The sequence below is a fragment of the Hyperolius riggenbachi genome, chromosome 6 (genome assembly GCF_040937935.1).
Source record: "Hyperolius riggenbachi isolate aHypRig1 chromosome 6, aHypRig1.pri, whole genome shotgun sequence".
NCBI classification, from domain to species: domain Eukaryota; kingdom Metazoa; phylum Chordata; class Amphibia; order Anura; family Hyperoliidae; genus Hyperolius; species Hyperolius riggenbachi.
The window spans coordinates 245,404,286-245,423,717 of NC_090651.1; the positions used below are offsets into that span (position 1 = coordinate 245,404,286).

The window sequence follows — 19,432 nt, forward strand, 5'->3', positions numbered from 1 at the left end:
AAAGTTCGGGTTCCCATTGACTTCCATTATGTTCGGAGTTCGGCGCGAACTCCCGAACATCGCGGCGATGTTCGGCGAACGTTCGCGAACCCGAACATCTAGGTGTTCGCCCAACACTAGTAGACAGTACAATAAGATAGAATTATTCTCTTCTTATATTGCTGTGTACCTAACATCTATTGTCTTTTAGTCACACCCCTTAGTCTCTCCACATTTGGTAATGATAACTTTTTCCTGCTTGTGCTGCGTGTGCCGCCTACACTTGCCTCACACTTCGTACCTCTTTCTTATTTATACATTTTAGGAGGAATTCCCCTGACAAAGCCCCTTCATGTGGTGAAACATGTTGGGTTTTCTCTTTTTACTCTGATACACTAAGATAATAACGTGTTAACTAGACTGTGAAGTTATATTATGCCAGGAAGGCTTAGTGACAGAATCACATTAAGCCCTGAATTATTTATTATCAGGAATTGTTCTCAGAAGGGCTTGTTTTTCTCAGACTCCTGCACACAAGTCCTGTGTTTTACCATCTGATGCGTGCAGAAACACTCTCTGAATGTAAAGACAGTCTAACTCTATTTGATGCTTCTTCTTAGTGGGTTTACATTACTCCCTCAAGATAAGAACAGTGTCACGGTAGCAATCAATGCAAATTGAGATGTGAATTCTGCAGCTAAATAAATGGCTGAACATACTTTGAAATAGTAGGCTAAGTATGCTCAATTCTGTGAGACTCCATATCAGTAACATTGGGCCTCAAACAGGTAGTTACCCAACAGTTTTTCCTAATGAAGGGAGGGGCACTTCAAGATAAGAGTTATAAGGAATAAATTCAATAGCAGGTTTAGATTTCAACATGCTCTCTGGAGGTAAATTTGACAGTAAGGGTAATTTCAGATGGGCAGCTGCTGGCGTCTGTTCCTGGCATTGACCGTTCAGGATCCACTGTGTTGCGATTGCGTCATCATCGAGTGCTTGCTGGACTTTCTTGGGGGCCCGGAAGCCTTCTTCATAACTACTGAACTTCTCTCCTTGAAGTTCTTGATGATCCAATAAATGATTAATTTGGGTGCAGTCTTAGTGGAAACAATATCCATCCATGAGAAAACCCTTTTTATGCAACACAATGATTACTGCACGTTTCCTTGCAGATAGCCATGGTTAACAGAGATTAACAGAGAGAACAATGATTTCAAGCATCACCCTTCTCTTAAAGGATCCAGTCTGCTATTCTAACTCAATCAGCATGACAGAATGATCACCAGCCTTGTGCTTGTCAACACTCTCACCTGTGTTAACAGGAATATTACTAAAATTATCTCAGCAGGTCCTTTTGTGGCAGGATGAGATGCAGTGAAAATGATTTGGGGGAGCATTAAATGAAGCACAGTAAATTGTTGGGTGCTGTGCGATCATTCCAAATGGGGGGGCTCACAAGTTTACCTCAGGCAGCAAATAGTCTAGAATCGGCCCTGGTTAAGGACTATGGGCCATATGCAATTCAGTTTTTCTCCAAAGTTTTCTCCTAGGTGATATTTTAACAACTTGTCATAAAGTACCTTTTAAGCCACCATTAAAACATAAAAATGCTCAAAATAAATTTGATAGTACTTTTTCCTCATCTTTTGAGTACTTTTTCAATTATAAAATGCAGAAAATTTAATTTAAAGGAAAGATGAATATTATCTCCTAGGAGATAACTAAGATGAAAAAGTGAATTGCATATGGGCCTATGTCTTGTGTATTCATTTTAGTAACAAACTGAAAATAATATTTTCATTTATTCTGCACCAAAACCAAGACTTGTAAAATTAAAACAAAGTGACAGAATATACAAGAAAATAACTATATTGTTTATGTATGCCATGAGGGTATATTACTGTTATTTTTGCAAATAAGGTCTTGTAATCATTGGAAGTGTTTAATGAGACCGCAAAAAACACAAAACAGAAATAAAGACACCTTTATTTTACAATATTGTCAACATACATTGTGCTAGGAACATAATATCTAAACATTGTAATAACCAGGATGGATAAGCAAATAAAATCTGTAGCTTTAACTTATAGTTAGCACTGTTTATTGTAAAACTATAATGGATGTAAATGAAGAAATAGTGTGTTTTTTTATTTTTTTCCCCTTATTTTCCATTTAAAATGCATAGAAAATAAGATAATTACTAAACAAAAATATCACTCACTCACTAATTTGTCCTGAAAAAAAAACAAAACAATATATCGATCATTTAGGTGTGATAAGTAGTAATAAACTTGTTGGCAAATGAATGGACGCAGCGCTGATATGTGAAAATTGCTTTTGTCCTGAATTGGTTAAACCATACCAGTTGCCTAGCAGCACAGTTAATCTAATTGGCTGCAGTAGTGAGTAACGTCACTACACATCGGATATTTTTAAACGCCAGTCGGATCGCTCAAGACCAGTCTTATCTCCTGAACGACGGACTGTACACACGCCCAATTTGACGTCCGGACGACTGAACGACGGGACGTCCAAACGACCCGTCGTTTAAAAAAATCCGACGTGTGTATGGGCCTTAAATAACACCAGAAACAAGCATGCATCTGACAATAATGTTGATCTGTTGCACGCTTGTTAAAAAGAACCTGAACTGAAAATAAAAAGTCAAAATAACTATACACAAGTCATACTTACCTCCTGTGTAGTCTACTACTCAATCTCTTTCTCCTCTCCTGAGTCCCATTTGTCCACTGTGATCAATGGAATTCTCCTATTTTAAAAATGGCCATTACCCTCTAACAGCTTCCTGGTCAGCACACTGTTAAACTGTAATATCACCCACTTGAGCCATAGGGAAGCATGGACATTACCTTGCACATTCAGTTGTAACTGACAGCTGCTGATATATAACTGACAGCAACTGGAATATTTCAGTTCTAACAGTTCTCAAAAATATTGTCAGAACTAGAAGGGATCACTGTAAGAAGAAAATGGTGAGTCTCTGAGAGGGACTGATAGTGAGGTTAGTATGTAATATTCATTTGCAGTTACGTCATGTGTTTATTTTAAATAATTCTCCTCGCTTCAGGTTCCCTTCAAGGGTCTACGGATCAAAGTATGAGAGGCAGAGGATCAGCAGGATAGCCAGGCAACTGGAATTGCTTATAAGGAAATAAATATGGCAGCTTCCATATCCCTCTCACGTCAGTTGTCCTTTAAGTTCATTTTCTTTGCAATTCATTTGATCACTCTTCAAGTCTTTATAACATTCTGCAGTCTATGCAAATGACCATAATAAAACAACCAGTATGTAACGATTGGTGTCAGCACTCAGAGAGAATCTGATTATTGGTGATCTGCAGTATCACCAAGAATGCAGATATATACCTGATTATTGATGATCTGCAGAATCACCGATAATACAGACATATTGCTAACCTCTGGACACCTGTAGGTATGTGAGTGTTTGGTGTAACAGTAGCACTTTGAGTAATGCACCTGCTGAGCAGGTGATAATCGACAGTAAGGAGACAGTGCTCTGAGAGCATGGGAACCTTCCAGCAGCCTGAGACTCCTCAAGGGGTGGAGTCTGGCTGAAAATAGGGAAGGCCAGAGAGTGAGTGACACCTGAAGGTGGATGTCACTAACTGGTCTGGAGACTATCTCTTAACAGGAGAGATAGCTCTCGAGGTAGGACTCGCCTGGTCGGCAACACACTGACAGATAAGGTACAAAGACAGAAGGCTGATTCGGTATCCAAGGCAAGCAGGGTCTGGCAACGGAATATCAGATATGCGAGGTACCGAATCAGAAGACAGAGGAGTAGTCAGAAAAGCAATAAGTCATAACAGATATCAACAAAGCCTAGTCTGGGTGCGAGGTCCATGGTCTCGGCACCCTGGAACTAGTCTGAAGAATAACACAGATGAATATACAGTTCCCTAGTCTGGGTGCGAGGTCCGTGGTCTCAGCACCCTGGAACTAGTCTAGAGTATAACACAGATGAATATACAGTTCCTTAGTCTGGGTGCGAGGTCCGTGGTCTCAGTACCCTGGAACTAGTCTGGAGTATAACACAGATGATAATACAGTTCCCTAAGCTGGGTGTGAGGTCCTTGGTCTCTACACCCTGGAACTAGCTTGAGCATAAACAGAATAACAGTTCAAGTAATCTGGCTAAGTGTGAATTCCCAGGTCCACCTGGTTCTAACACACTGTTGGATCTGACTGAGGTCTGAGTGCTTCCACGTAGTGATCGCAACGGCAGACAACTTGCAACTGGCCAGCAGAAACTATATATGGAGTAGTGCTCTCCAGCACCACCCGTAATTGCTCAACCAATAGTATCCTGCTCAGGAGTCAGCTGATCGGCGTGATCAGTTGACTCTCCCTGCCTAGTATAAGAATTCTGCCTCTCAGCGCGCGCGCGTGTATTCCTAAGCCTGTGTGTACTAACAGACCCAGCCACACCAGACACACGCTGCCGCGTGCAAACCACCGCGCTGGACGCGGAACCAGCCGCCTGACTGTTGTTGCATGCAGCGGCTTTTCCGCGTTCCGCCCTGCCACTAGACACACGCTTCCGCGTGCAAACCGCCGCGCTGGACGCGGAATCAGCCGCCTGCTCAGTAGCACACCTGGCGGCTTTTCCGCGATCTCTCACACAGTATTTGCCATTCTCAAAACTTTTGGCCACAACTGTAAGTTTACTGTGAGGCCAAAGAGAACCGGTGACATACTGTTATGCGACTTGATATTTTTTCATGTGAACAGCCCATGGGCAAAACCATGTTGCTGTACTGCCTAGTGTATAAACTCTGTTTTGAGACGGATAGCTGGAGGAATGGGAGCTCTGGGAAGCTGACTCAAGCTACAGGTTGCAGCGCTGGTCAGTTTTCACGCTTTAGGTTTTGTTCTTGTCAGTAGTTTCCCTATGCAGGCCCCCTTCCCCCGCTTGCCTGCAAGGGCATCATTTTTTTTTATGAGCGCCAGCTGCTGAAGTATGATATACAAGTCCTTAATAGAAAGTATAAACAGTTAAAGCAGCCTAGAACTCATTATTTCTTTATTTTCAATGTTTTATGACTTTGCCAATGAAAGTACGTTAACACCATTGATATATTTAAAAGATCTCATTCATCATACAGTACTCTGCTCCAGGCCCCAAACCATTCCTAAATTTATTTTCTCTTCTTTCTTTTGTCATTACAAGAAATGACAAATGATCCTAAAATATGACAGACAAGGGAATGGAAGATGAAATAAGGAGTCAATAGTGGGAAAATGGATGTTTCTCTGCATTTTTCCCCTCTGCTTTTTCCCCCCCTCCTCCTTCTACCTCTCTCAACGTCTGCAAAATGGCTTTCATACACTCAAGGCGCCAAATCATTTGACCCAGGTTATCCCGAGAGCCAGGGGTCTTTTCTGCTCGACTGGGTAGACTGGAGCCAAAAGTTCCCCTCCCATTCTTTGGCTGTCAATCCAGGTAATAATCAAAAGGTCTTATCTGTAACCTATTAAGGAATCATTGTAGTTGTCTAGGCTCCAGGACCACGCTGCTGGAGCATTCATGCATTTAACCTGCTCAGAGGGAAGAGACAGTAGCTGTTAACACTCTACCTCCTTTCCTCCCCCCTTCCTTATCTGCAGCTCCCTGCTCAGCTTCTGGCCTTGTCCTCAAATGTCTATACAGTATATGCTGTCAAAAAGCAACCATTTCTTTTTACAGGTTACAGACCAAGGGACAGTAAATCTAAACTGCAACCTGCAGGCTAATTTAACTACACAGTCCAAACAACAAGGGAGATGTGCAAAGTGCATTAACCCTATACCACCAATCGGAAGTCGCTTCTCACAGATGGGATTATTATTTATTGTATTTATAAAGCACCAACATATTACACAGCGCTGCACAATAGATAAGTGGGGTTAACATACAAGGTAGGACATACAAGGACCTCACAACAACAAAAAAGATCATGTGATGGGGTTGAATGACTTTAGTAACAATAGTTCAGTGTCTTTGGTAAAAAATAGGTTGAGTCCATTCTTGTCAGTGAGAGGACCCTGATGAGGCACAGGACAGTGATGAAATATGTTGGGAGGAGACTAGGCATACCAGTAAGGAAGTTACAGCACGTGGAAAGGAGTGGACCGGACGGAGTGTACACCCTGGGAGAGCAGTGGCACAGTCTGACTGGAGGCAACGGGGGAGAGCCCGTACAAAATCTCCGAACAATCTTGATTTTAATGGGCATGTGACTGTATTTTATCGTTTACTTTTACTTGGTTTAACTGGATTACACAATGGGAGTACCTATTCTATTAGAATTCCATGTGAAAGACCAATACAAAGTGGTGTACACGTGAGAAGTGGAACGAACATCATACATGATTCCAAACATTTTTTACAAATAAATAACTGCAAAGTGGGGTGTGCGTAATTATTCAGCCCCCTAAGTCAATACTTTATAGAACCACCTTTTGCTGGAATTACAGCTGCCAGTCTTTTACGGTATGTCTCTACCAGCTTTGCATATCTAGAGACTGAAATCCTTGCCCATTCTTCTTTGCAAAACCACTCCAGCTCAGTCAGATTAGATGGACAGCATTTGTGAACAGCAGTTTTCAGATCTTGCCACAGATTTTCAATTGGATTTAGATCTGGACTTTGACTGGGCCATTCTAACACATGGATATGTTTTGTTTTAAACCATTCCATTGTTGCCCTGGCTTTATGTTTAGGGTCGTTATCCTGCTGGAAGGTGAACTTTCTCCCCAGTCTCAAGTCTTTTGCAGACTCCAAGAGGTTTTCTTCCAAGAATGCCCTGTATTTGGCTCCATCAACTCTGACCAGCCTCTTTGTCCCTGCTGAAGAGAAGCACCCCCAGAGCATGATGCTGCTACCACCATATTTTGACAGTGGGGATGGTGTGTTCAGAGTGATGTGCAGTGTTAGTTTTCCGCCACACATAGCGTTTTGCATTTTAGCCAAAAAGTTCCATTTTGGTCTCATCTGACCTGAGAACCTTCTTTCACATGTTTACTGTGTCCCCCACATGGCTTGTGGCAAACTGCAAACATGACTTCTTATGCTTTTCTGTTAACAATGGCTTTCTTCTTGTTACTCTTCCATAATGGCCAACTTTGTGCAGTGCACGACTAATAATTGTCCTATGGACAGATTCCCCCACCTGAGCTGTAGATCTCTGCAGCTCGTCCACAGTCACCATGGGCCTCTTGACTGCATTTCTGATCAGCGCTCTCCTTGTTCGGCCTGTGAGTTTAGGTGGACGGCCTTGTCTTGGTAGGTCTACAGTTGTGCCATACTCCTTCCATTTCTGAATGATCGCTTGAACAGTGCTCCGTGGGATGTTCAAGGCTTTGGAAATCTTTTTGTAGCCTAAGCCTGCTTTAAATTTCTCAATAACTTTATCCCTGACCTGTCTGGTGTGTTCTTTGGACTTCATGTTGTTGTTGCTCCCAATATTCTCTTAGACAACCTCTGAAGCCATCACAGATCAGCTGTATTTGTACTGACATTAGATTACACAGAGGTGCACTCTATTTAGTCATTAGCACTCATCAGGCAATGTCTATGGGCAACTGACTGCACTCAGACCAAAGGGGGCTGAATAATTACGCACACCCCACTTTGCAGTTATTGATTTGTAAAAAATGTTTGGAATCATGTATGATTTTCATTCCACTTCTCACATGTGCACCACTTTGTATTGGTCTTTCATGTGGAATTCCAATAAAATTGATTCATGTTTGTGGCAGTAATGTGACAAAATGTGGAAAACTTCAAGGGGGCCGAATACTTTTGCAAGCCACTGTATATGATTAAACTGGAACAAGGGGTACCAGGACTGCTGAGGCACATAGGCATCCAGGATTTGAGTGATTTATGACCAATTTTACAGTGGTCACTACTGCTGGGTGAGGTTGTTCCCTGTCTACTCCTGAGTAGTCTACACTGCTGCACACTGTTAGCTAAAGTGTTGCCAGAAATCCATACAGGGATGGCAATGAGGGCAGATACAATTTACAACAAAGGAGTGGGGATGAAATACCTCGGAAACAGTGGGAACATTTTGGAAGTGAATTTTTTAGAAAAAGATCAGCACCAACTTTTTCTATTAGTATGGGATCACTGTAACAGCACTTACTGTACATACTACTGTAGTTACACGAGGGTATGTAGGTGGAGGGTTTATATGCCAGCATGGGATTCAAATAAAAAAAATGCTAAAGTGAGAATGCTAACACTTTAAAGTGTACCCGAGGCAAACCTGGGTTCAAAAATCAAATACGTACCTATGAACAGGGAAACCTCTGGATCCTAGAGGATTCCCAGACCATCCTCAGGTCCATCATTGCCAAGCGTGGACCCCCCAAGGTATACAAAAAGGGCTTGTTGGAGTTCATGCTGACGACCACGCTTCTCCTTATGCATGATTGTGGCTGTACTGTACTTGCGCAAGCAGGGACACGCTTGCGCAGTAAGCCGGAGAAGCTTGTGCATGAGCGCTCCTTGCTACTATGTAGATCCCACTTTACTTGCACAAGTGCAGCATGGCCATGTGCATGCATGGAGAGGATCATGGTCACGATGTGGAAGAGCACGGCAGAGGTCTGTGGGATGGCATGGGAAGCTTTTAGATGCTTGCCTTTTTTTAGGTAAATATTTTAATTTTGACCCAATGTTCCCCTCTGGTTCACTTAAATTATCACTATCTCTTGATTAAAATACTTATCCTAATACCCAGACTATACATTGAGAGGAGCCACTGCAACAGCCACCACTCACTGCTATATTTGCATCCATGGATCCAACAGCTTGACAGCACTTGAGGTCTATCTCTGCTGACTCAGTGTGACTTTACATTCAAGTCAATGAAGCGTGTCGTGCTGACCAAGCGAAGACATGGATCTGAAGTGGTCTCAAGCTCTCCAGTATTTACATTCATTGCAATAACTTGAAAGGGAGGTGTGTGGAAACAAATTAAAAGCACAGGTTTTAAGACTTTCATGAACATTCCTGCTTCACACCTGGCTCCTAAGATTACAGCCTGGATCTTTTGCCTTTAGTAAGATAAGGCTAACTCCATTTCGGAATACCTGGAAGTCCTCTATTCTTGAGCCAGCAATGCTAGCTTTCAGCCTGTACTCCCGGCTTATCTCTGGCTCAGGCAGGTCTCCAGCTTTCCTCCCAGTGCAGAGTTGGTACACACAGAGGAACGTGCTGATATGTAAAGTGTCTTGCAAAAGTGAGTACACTACATTTTTGTAAATGTTTTATTACGTCTTTTAATAGGACAACACTGAAGATATGACACGTTCATACCACGTTAATAGTTTACAGCTTGTATAACAGTGTAAATTTGCAGTCTCATCAAAGTAACTCAACACACTGCCATTAATGTCTAAACTGATTGTCAGGAACCGGCCCCGCGGCAAGCCTGCAGACACGGTTCCCGACTGTGGGTTTGACCAGATCAAGAGGGGAAGCAGCCTTAGTCGAGCTAACACAAGGCTGTGACCCCTCAAACACTTCTCACTGCCACCACTAGCTGCCGCTAGACACTTCCACTCTGCTGTCGAGTGATCTGCACGCAATCCGCGTTTCGTATTCGGGTCAGCTTTGCGCTTTAGGCTGAATACGGGAACGCCACGCACACACACACACACATAGTACAATCGTACAGTAGCAAGTCACAATCAGGCACTGAATCTTGTAATGCAAGTTACACTGCAGTCTCTCTAGGCTATGAGCGTTAGTTTCGTACAGCAGAAGTCAAACTTATTAAATAATGATTTAATATTCCAGAAATAAGTGGAACAATGCAGAAAATAATATACACAAAAGATTTACAGAAAACAAAGTAAAAATTACAACATAAAAGTTACAAAGATACACAAGACAATTTGCTTAAAAGTAAAACGGGAATAAACGGAAATTGAACTTTTACCAGCGCAAATGTCCAACCGTGGATGGATACGAATTTTCCGATTCGATCAGGTTCATCTCTAGCGATGTGCTACCCTCAGGAGAAGATAATTTTTAGGCATCTGGCCCTGCCTTTTATACTGGGAGCTATGCCTGGAGGCTGCAACTTTATTGGGAAGGGGAGGAACTAGTTTTAATTAAATTTCCAGACATAATTTAATTCCCAGATTGGTCAGTTTGTCATATCCTTTCTGTGATATGCTAACTTCACAGGTTTTTCCGGTCCCACTTTTGATCTTGGCAGATTTCAAACACTCAAACGCTTCCAGCACTCTATTCAGACCACAGGTAAAATTGTATCTTAACACACACATCAAAAGATTTCTTCCTGGCTGTCATATGTAAATTCCAAGGCTTTTCCGGTCCCACTCTAAACCCTGTAATATTTTAGACTGAACTAGACTCAGTCAATCCAGGACTAGGAGAGCTGGTGCCGGTGCACTCCTCCACGCAGGTACACCACCCCTGCACCACACAGTGATACTTGAATATGATAGAAGGAGGCATTCCACAGGCATGAACTTGTGTTCAGTTTATTGCATGTCGATACACTACATGTTTCGGGCTCCACCCTTCATCAGGTGTAACCACCTACCACCTCCACCTTCAATTTATACTGCTGACCCCACCTATCAGGGGTGGGTCAGACTCACCACGTGAAAATACTAATTTCAAACATAGGATAATCCCCTGTTAATTCACAGGTTCTGTAAATTCCCAATACATATAGGATCAATACTATATGGGAAAAATACTGTATGTAAAAAATATGAAAAAAATATGATAGAACAGTAAACAACATTAAATAAAAATAAATAAAAAAGTCACTTGCACAGGGCACTACCCCGGGGGTCTACCCTGGATGATCTGATGAAAGGCTACCTAAATTAATGTTCAGCGCTGCGTAATATGTTGGCGCTTTATAAATACAACAAATAAATAAATAATAATAAATAAGGCTGCACTCGCAGCATGACAGTTCATGACAGTGCAAGAAAAAATCATAAGAAACATTTAGGGCCTGATTCACAAAGCGGTGCAAACTTTTTCGCGGACTTTTGCGTGCGCAAAGTGTCGCGATTCGTGCGATCGTGGAATTTTGGGCGCGCAAATCATTTCGCGCGCAAAAGTCCACGATCACGCGAATCACGGCAAAAGTCCGTGAAAAAGTTTGCACCGCTTTGTGAATCAGGCCCTTTAAGTTCACCTGTTCATTCAGGCCTCTCAGAGACACAGAGTCTAATAGTTTGATCCATCTGATTTCCTTTTGGAGCAACAATCGCTCCCTGTCTCCCCCTCTTGGCAGAGGTCCTACTTGGTCTAATACTAGCCATCTCAATTGAATCGCATTGTGGCCATGTTCCACAAAATGCTTGGATACAGTAGTCTCATGCCGCTTTTCTCCTTTGGCGTATCCTTTTATATTATTTTTGTGTTACTGTATACGGGATTTTACCCCCCTAGTGGTTTTACCCACGTAGAACAGTCCACAAGGGCACTTAAGAGCATAAATAGCATATTCGCTTTCACAAGTGTAGTACCTAGTGCATTTGACCTTTTCACCTGTACGGGGATGCGGGAACCAATCACCTTTAATTACAGCTCCACAGCAATTGCATGAAAGGCAAGGAAAAGTTCCTGTTCTCTTTACTCCCTGAAATCTGGGTTTCCTTTTTCTGGTCAGATCTTTATTGCTCACTACCTCACTAATAGTTTTCCCTCTTCTGTAAGCAAATACCGGGTAGTCCTTAAACAGATGCCCACAGTCTCTGTCGTTCTGCAGTATGGACCAATATTTCCTCACGGGCTTTATGTACAGTGCCAGATAAATTGTTATATTGTAGCATATAGGGGATTCTCTGCTGTCTCTTCCTTGCCGGTCTACTCTGGAATACCAACTGATTTCTGTCCATGGTCCCTATCTGTTCTTTAAGGCTTTTTAAGATCTCTTTCTTGTACCCTTTCATTATAAATTTCTCAATTAACTGATCTGCTGCTTTTATATAATCCTCCTCTGATGAGGAGATACGTCTTGCTCTGAGAAATTGACTTCGAGGTATAGCTTTCTTGCAGTTGGGTTCATGGTAGCTGTCTGTTCGTAATAGGCTATGCCTATCTGTGGCCTTACTGTATAGGCTAGTGACCAATCTGCCCTCTTTTTTACCACTCTAAACCCTGCAGACTCAATTAGTCCGCTTGTATTTTGGCCATCAGGTAGCTGTTTACATGAATACAAAGTTCAAAGCAATGCAACACCTTTGCAGGATGCCGGACAAAAGAGGATTGTTACCTAATTACCTCTTTCCTTGCTGGGAGGTTACCGGTGACAAAGCAAAGTATACATATGAGACAGTAGTCAGACCACAGGGTCCGATCACCTGTATAGGCTTCAAAGCAACTGTCTGATTAAAGTGAACCTCCAGACTAAAAATTGACTCAGCAGCACTGGGAAGGCCTGGTGTTTCTTTAACTGTTTCACAGCATCAGAACTTTTTTCTCTTATACAAGCCTCATTTTTAGCTGCACAGAAAAAAACTGCCCGGGCATTTTTCCCCTAATGCTGTGCAAAGCATGATGGGATTTCTGATGTTGTTGTTCTCGTTCTGCTGTTTTGGTGCAATTTAGTTTTTTTTACATTTTGAATTTGACATTTGAAGCCTAGCACATGCAGCTGGGAGGGGTGATCAGGACACAAGACAGTTGGAACTGTGTCTCCTGCTCCCTGTCACCTCCTTTCAACCAAAAAGATGGCTGCCCCCATGACAAAGATGGCAGCCCCCATGAATCACAAACATTTGCCTGTTCTTTTAAAACGGGGTGGGTAAGAGATTGTATTACCTATCTATTCTAATTAACATAACTAATGTAACTTAATGACAGTATATTTGTTTAGGCTGAAGTTCCCCTTTAAGTGTTTCCTAATTAGAAGCAGACAATGGTAGCTTCCCCTGCTGCACAATGAATGCAGAGTTAATTTACATTTACATACAGGAACTCACATGAAGCCCGCTGGCAGACTGGCATACATACACCTCTGAAAGATACACAGCAGATGAAAAATAGGTCTTCCACGAGATATAACATGGCTGCTATGTTCTGCATATTACCGTACATATCATCATCACCCCAATATATCATCACACTGATGGCAACAAAAGTGAATACAACGCTAAATGATGAATGTCAAAATTCTGCCCAATTAGACATTTACCCTCCCCTGGGGTAATGTTACTCTATAGCAGGGGTCCCCAAACTTTTTTGGTCGATGGCCGGGTCAACATACGTCAAACTAATGGGGGCCAGAGTATACATAGTATAATGTAGAAAACATTACATTGAACCTAGATAGTGTAAACTATTACCTGTTAACAAGCGCAGCCTTTTTGTTCCCATTTAACCAAAGCAGATATTATGCCCCCAACATTGCATGTGCAAATATTATGCCCCCTATACAGCATGTGCAGATAGTAAAAAAACCTCTTTTCGCCAGACAGTGAAGCATACTTAGGGGCAACCCATTGTCCAATTGGACAGCAGCATAGCCGGCCTTTGATATGAGCGACCGGAGCGGTCGCTCAGGGCGCCAGCTTCCAAGGGGGCGCCTATAGCTGGTTACCTATACTGAGGGCACCTACACCTGATTTCCTATACTGAGGGCACCTATAGCTGGCTACCTTTACTGAGGGCTCCAACACCTGGCTACCTATATGTGCATATAACGTACCTACACCTGGCTACCCATACTGGAGGCACCTACGCCTGGCTACCTATGGGGGGGATGGAGACCTCCTATACTGGGGGCACCTATGCTTGGCAACCTATATTGAGGGCACCTACACATGAGATCCTATACTGGGGGCACCTATACCTGGCTACCTAGCTATACTGAGTCTGAGGGCGTTTTTTTGGGGGGGTGCACTGCAGCTATAACGCGTGGTGCAAATTGTCGGTGCTGTGCTATCATTCTAAATGGGGTAGGGGGGCGGCTAACTGTCCCACTGATTGTTTTTATTAATATTCCTGAAAGGTTCTAGCCTTCATTTTTAAGTGTATTCAGGATAATGCACTCTTTCCATCCATTCGTGGTTATTAATAGTATTTTTTCTATTATACATACGTGACACAGAGATCTGAGCATTTGGCGTGATGTGTCACAATGTCAAAAAGGTTGGGAACCCTGTCCTAGGAGGTATCTCAGGAGAAAAGGGGAATTGCATATGGGACTGTGTGTGTATACGTGCGTGTGTGTGTGTGTATATGCACGTGAAAAGAGGATGAAGGGGGGGCACAAAAATCAGGTTTCGCTCAGGGCGCTGTGAAACCTAAGTCCGGCCCTGGACAGCAGTGTCACCTGATGCAGAATAGGATTGGAAACCAGCGAATGACTGCTTCCTGGCTTGCTTCTACAATATGTGGCTGGGTGGTGCCCGCACTTCCATTCTATATGCGAGACACCAATATTTAAAGATGTAGTGGACTGCATCTATAAGTAATACATTTTTGTAAGTGGGGGGCCAGTGAAAAAGCCTCAGGGGGGCCGCATTTGGCCCGCGGGCCTTAGACTGAGGACCACTGCTCTATAGTGTTACAAGGTCTCAGGTGAGAATTGGGTGCAAGTGTATTAAATTTGCTGTTATCACTCTCTCATACTGGTCACTAGAAGTTCAACATGGCACCTCATGGCAGAGAACTCTCCGAGGATCTCAAGTTTCCTGTCAAGTGACAGGCAGCCTATTGGGCCAATCAAAGTGTGGGGATACTGTCCTTTAAAGTGATTGGACCCGCAGGGGCTCAGGGCAGGACGAGAGGAGCTCCCGTCATTGCCAATTAGCAGGCATAAGTTCGTAGCGCTCGCTATGCTACTCTGATAAGGCGTATTAACTCTGATAAGGCATGCAAACTCTGATAAGGCATGTTAACTCTGATAAGGCACGTTATTTGTTATAGTTTATCAACCCCTATGTGTGCAAAGCACTATAATCTTAACCATGGCACTTGCTGTTAGATAGATTGAATACAAGTGGTTTTGTACAGGGATGTGCCCTGAATAAACTCTTCATAACTAACTCTTGTTAACACTTGACATGCCACACTTACCTCATCAGGTACTTCAACTTTCTGTGCCAAAAGCTATTATTTAAAGTGAACCTGAGGTGAAAATAAATTGATGAGATAAACAATTGTATTTATCCTCCTACTCCTAAAAATTACTTTTTTTTTCGTTATCCCATGGTTTTATTTTATATTTAAATTGGAGCTTCAGTGAAAATAAGGTAATGAAAAAAAGTGCTTAATTTTTACAATAATTATTTATAAATGATTTAGTTAAAGTTTGCCCATTGTAAAATCTTTCCTCTCCCTGACTTACATTATGACATGTATCACATAGTGACATCTTTACTGCTGGCAGGTGATGTCAGTGGAAGGAGATGATGCTTTTGTTCTCGGTTGGAAACAGCTGTTATTTCCCACAATGCAACAAGGCTCCCACAGTGTGATGTCAGTACCTAGGTGCTGCCCTATGGGATGGGTTTCAGCCATCCAGACCCCTGATGATCGGTTTGAGAAAAGGTAAAGATTTCTCATGGGAAAGTGGGTATCAGCTACTGATTAGGATGAAGTGTAACCACTTCAGCCTAACTGGACGAAAATTTTCGTCCAGATAGGCTGTGCGCACTCCCGCGGGTCGCACACGCTCCCACGGGTTCCCCCGTGCGTGCTCCCGCTGGGGGCCGTTAGCCCAGAGATCAATGAAAGGTATTATAAATCCCTTTCACTGATCGGAACCCTCCCCCCGGAGAAAAGCGTCTCTTCAGACGCTGCAGCTTTTCTGAGATCAAAAAGTTCCCCGTCTTCATACTTCTTCCTGGGAGCGAGATCGATCGCTCCCAGGACTTTTTGACTGTGGCCATCTTGTGGCCAAATAGCAAACTACACCAAAAAACACTTTACATTGAAAACAAATACATTTTGAAACATTTAAAATTCCCTGTTTACCTCCCACACCAAAAAATACCCACAAACAAGTTTTAATAAAAAATAAAATAAAAAAAAAACATAAATAGTTAACTAAGGGTCTAAACTTTTTAAATATTCATGTCAAAGGAGTATATCAATATGATTTATTAAATTATGGGCTTCTAAATAGTGATGGACACAAATTGAAAAAATGCACCTTTATTTCCAAATTAAATATCGGCGCCATACATTGTGATAGGGACATAATTTAAATGGTGTAATAAGCGGGAGAAATTGGTAAATAAAGTACATAGGTTTTAATTATGGCAGCATGTATTAATTTCAAACTATAATGGCCAAAAGCTAAGCATTAATGATTTTTTTCCATTTCTTTCTTAATATTTCTGTTAAAATTAGTTTAGAATAAATTAATTCTCAGTAAAATGTATAACCCACAGAAAGCCTAATTGGTGGCGGAAAAAACAAGATATAGATCAATTCATTGTGATGAGTAGTGATAAAGTTATTGGCAAATGAATGGGAGGTGAAAGTTGCTCAGATGTAAAAAAACTCTCAACCCGGTAGGCTGAAGTGGTTAATCCTTGGTTACTGTTTCTCTTTAAAGAATTACAAAGTAGATTTAATGTTTTGGTGCCACTGCTCAGTGGCAGCCTATTAAGTACCCCTAAAAGAAATTACATGAACTATTGAAGCTTTTCTATCTCTCTGTGCTCTCAAGAGTTGTATTCAGCCAGGAAAACTTTTATGGCTGTAATTTTCGTATCAGTGATGTAAACTGTATTTCCGACAAGGTACCGACAAGACAGAAGCTGTCACTTTCATGCCTAAAAATTAACTCTTTCAGGCAGCAAAATAAAACAAGTAAAACAACTCGATGATTAATATGTTTTGCACTGTTCATATACATGTTTATCTTATCATGTCACACAGGGGCGCCTCTAGGCATAGGCAGTACAGGCCACTGCCTGGAGTGCCATTGGTCCTGGGGGGCGCCATGTTGCAGAATTAAGTCCCGCCCACAAATTAAGCCCCACCCAAGATTAAGCCACACCACTGTGGCTGTTCTATTACTTGCTTCTGCTGAATCTACTTAGCGTAAGTTGCAGGCAGTTAACACCTCTGTGCCTTGTGCATTCTTCTTTCCTCCTTTGTGCCATCACTGCCTCCTTCTGTGCCCTTTGTGCCTCCTTCTGTCCCCCTGTGCCTTCTTATGTCCCCTTTGCCTTTATTTATCCCCTTGTGCTACCTTTGCCCCCCTGTTCCTCCTTTAGTCCCACTCTGCCTCCTTCTGTCCTGCTGTGCCTCCTTCTGTTTCCCTTTTTGCCTCCTTCTGTCTCCATGTGCCTCTTCAGTCCCCATCTGCCACCTCTGTCCCCTGCACCTTCCTCTGTCCCCATGTGCCTTCTTTAGTCCCCCGTGACTCCTTTTGTCCCCCTTTGTGCCTCTTTCTGACCCATTGTAGAGGGTGCCAGGCCGACCAGGCGGGCATGAGTGCTGTGCAGGGAGGACTGCGGTCACCCCAGATGTTGTGTCCCCAGGTGGTGAACAGGCTTGCAGCGTCAAATAGACGCCACGTCAGTTCACTGGCCCACAGCCCGTAAGCTCACTTCTGTAGCCTTATATTACGTATATTTTCTGATGAAACGCTGCCGCATTATGATTATTTTCATGGAAGGGCGCCATTGGGGTTGGGGGGGGGGGGGGGGCGCCACAGATTTTCTCGCCTGGAGTGACAACATGGCTAGAGGCGCCCCTGAATTGTCACATGTCGTCTCGGATACCCTCTGACATCAAGATTTTATTGTACTGAGAGCCTTGGAACTGAAAGCAACGCATATTAGGACAGGATCTGTGACAGGCTCCCTTTGGAGAGAAGTTCAGTAGTATATGTTCCATATAAATAATTTTGGATATATTTTATCGGCAGTAATTCTGCATTGACAATAAAACTCAGTGATTGCAGTATCACTTATTGTCAGTCTTAGGCACTGCATAACAATTACGAGACATACCATTCAATGACACTAAATGACCCTTTGCAGTGTAAGAATGCTCTTGATTGTGACACACAGTCTGTGTTTAGATCTTATGTTATGCTTGGCACCACTGAGATCTGATTAATGAACCTTTTATTTTTTATGTTATTTTTTTTTGGGGGGGGGGACCTTACCAGAGGCCAAGCTTGTTTACGCTTACGACTTTAAGGCATACAGTGAAGAGTTAAGGCCTCAATGTAAATACATAACCATGAAATTTATGCAGAAATAAAATGTAAGCATATTCATTACAGTAAAATTACAAGGTCTGGCATGGGTTGAAAAAACAAATTTATGGGTTCATTAAATCGCTAGGAGTCTATTGCCTTTGCTTGCCAGGGGTATTGTAGACTGCAGATTTCTCAGACTGTCAGTGAGCAATGAATGTTTAAAAACTCTTCTCTTTTTAAAACAAAAATGAGAGAAGAAAAAAATATAGCAAACCAGAATTAGCTAGACCCTGCTTTTCATTTCCTGTACTCTGCTATTTAATTTTCCATAGAGAAAAAAGAATTGTAATCGTTGTCTTCAGGTTATACACTTGGAAATGCTTGAATTGGAATACTTAAGACAATTAATGACTAATGAACCAGAACTGATTTTAAGGACTATAAGCAATAGAAACAGGCTAATAAAGTTCCCATCATTTACAAATTGTTTCAGCGATTTTGAAAAAAACAAAAAAAACAAGCTAGCATTACATAAATGTTCCTCATTCATATAGCAAATGCTGCGTAACACTTTAACACTCATTACTGCACTACAAAGAGCATCTCTCCCTCTTTTTTAAATGACAAGACACAGCACATGTATATTGCGCTTTTCTCCTGGTGGACTCAAAGCACCAGAGTTGCAGTCACTAGGGCACACTCAGTAGGCAGTAGCAGTGTTATGGAGTCTTGCCCAAGGTCTCCTTACTGAATATGTGCTAGCATACTGAACAGGAAAGACCATGGTGTCCTGTGTCAGAGGTAGAGCCCTTAACCAGTACATTATCCAGCCACTGTGATATCAGGGGAGAGCACAAACGCAGTCCCCCACTACCACACATTATGAACTTGAGTTTCCTGCATTTGGAAAAATCCCAGGGGTCAACCCACCCGGAATACAATAGATGGGCCTCACCCTGGGAGCATTAATTCCCTAGTATTCATTCAATATGCTTTCTGCTTTCTATACTTTGATTCGAAAAATAATAGGAGAAAGCTGCAGGTTGATTCGTTTTTCTCCTATCTTTAGGTTTCTTTTTCTATTCCCTGCCTCTGTATATTTTATCCTTAAGGGACAACTGACATGAGAGGGATATGGACGAGTGCTGTAGTTACAGCGCAGGAGATTTGGGCACAGCCGGCGCCACCATAGACAGTAATAGGACTTACGGCTATATCGGTGCACAGTCAGTGACTTCAGCGCCGTCAGAAGA

At 42.4% G+C, this 19,432-nt stretch overlaps 1 pseudogene; it reads right to left on the reverse strand.

Moving 5' to 3' along the window:
* Positions 1-19,021: 19,021 nt before the first annotated feature.
* On the reverse strand, positions 19,022-19,159 carry LOC137523205 (U1 spliceosomal RNA; annotated as a pseudogene).
* Positions 19,160-19,432: the final 273 nt, after the last annotated feature.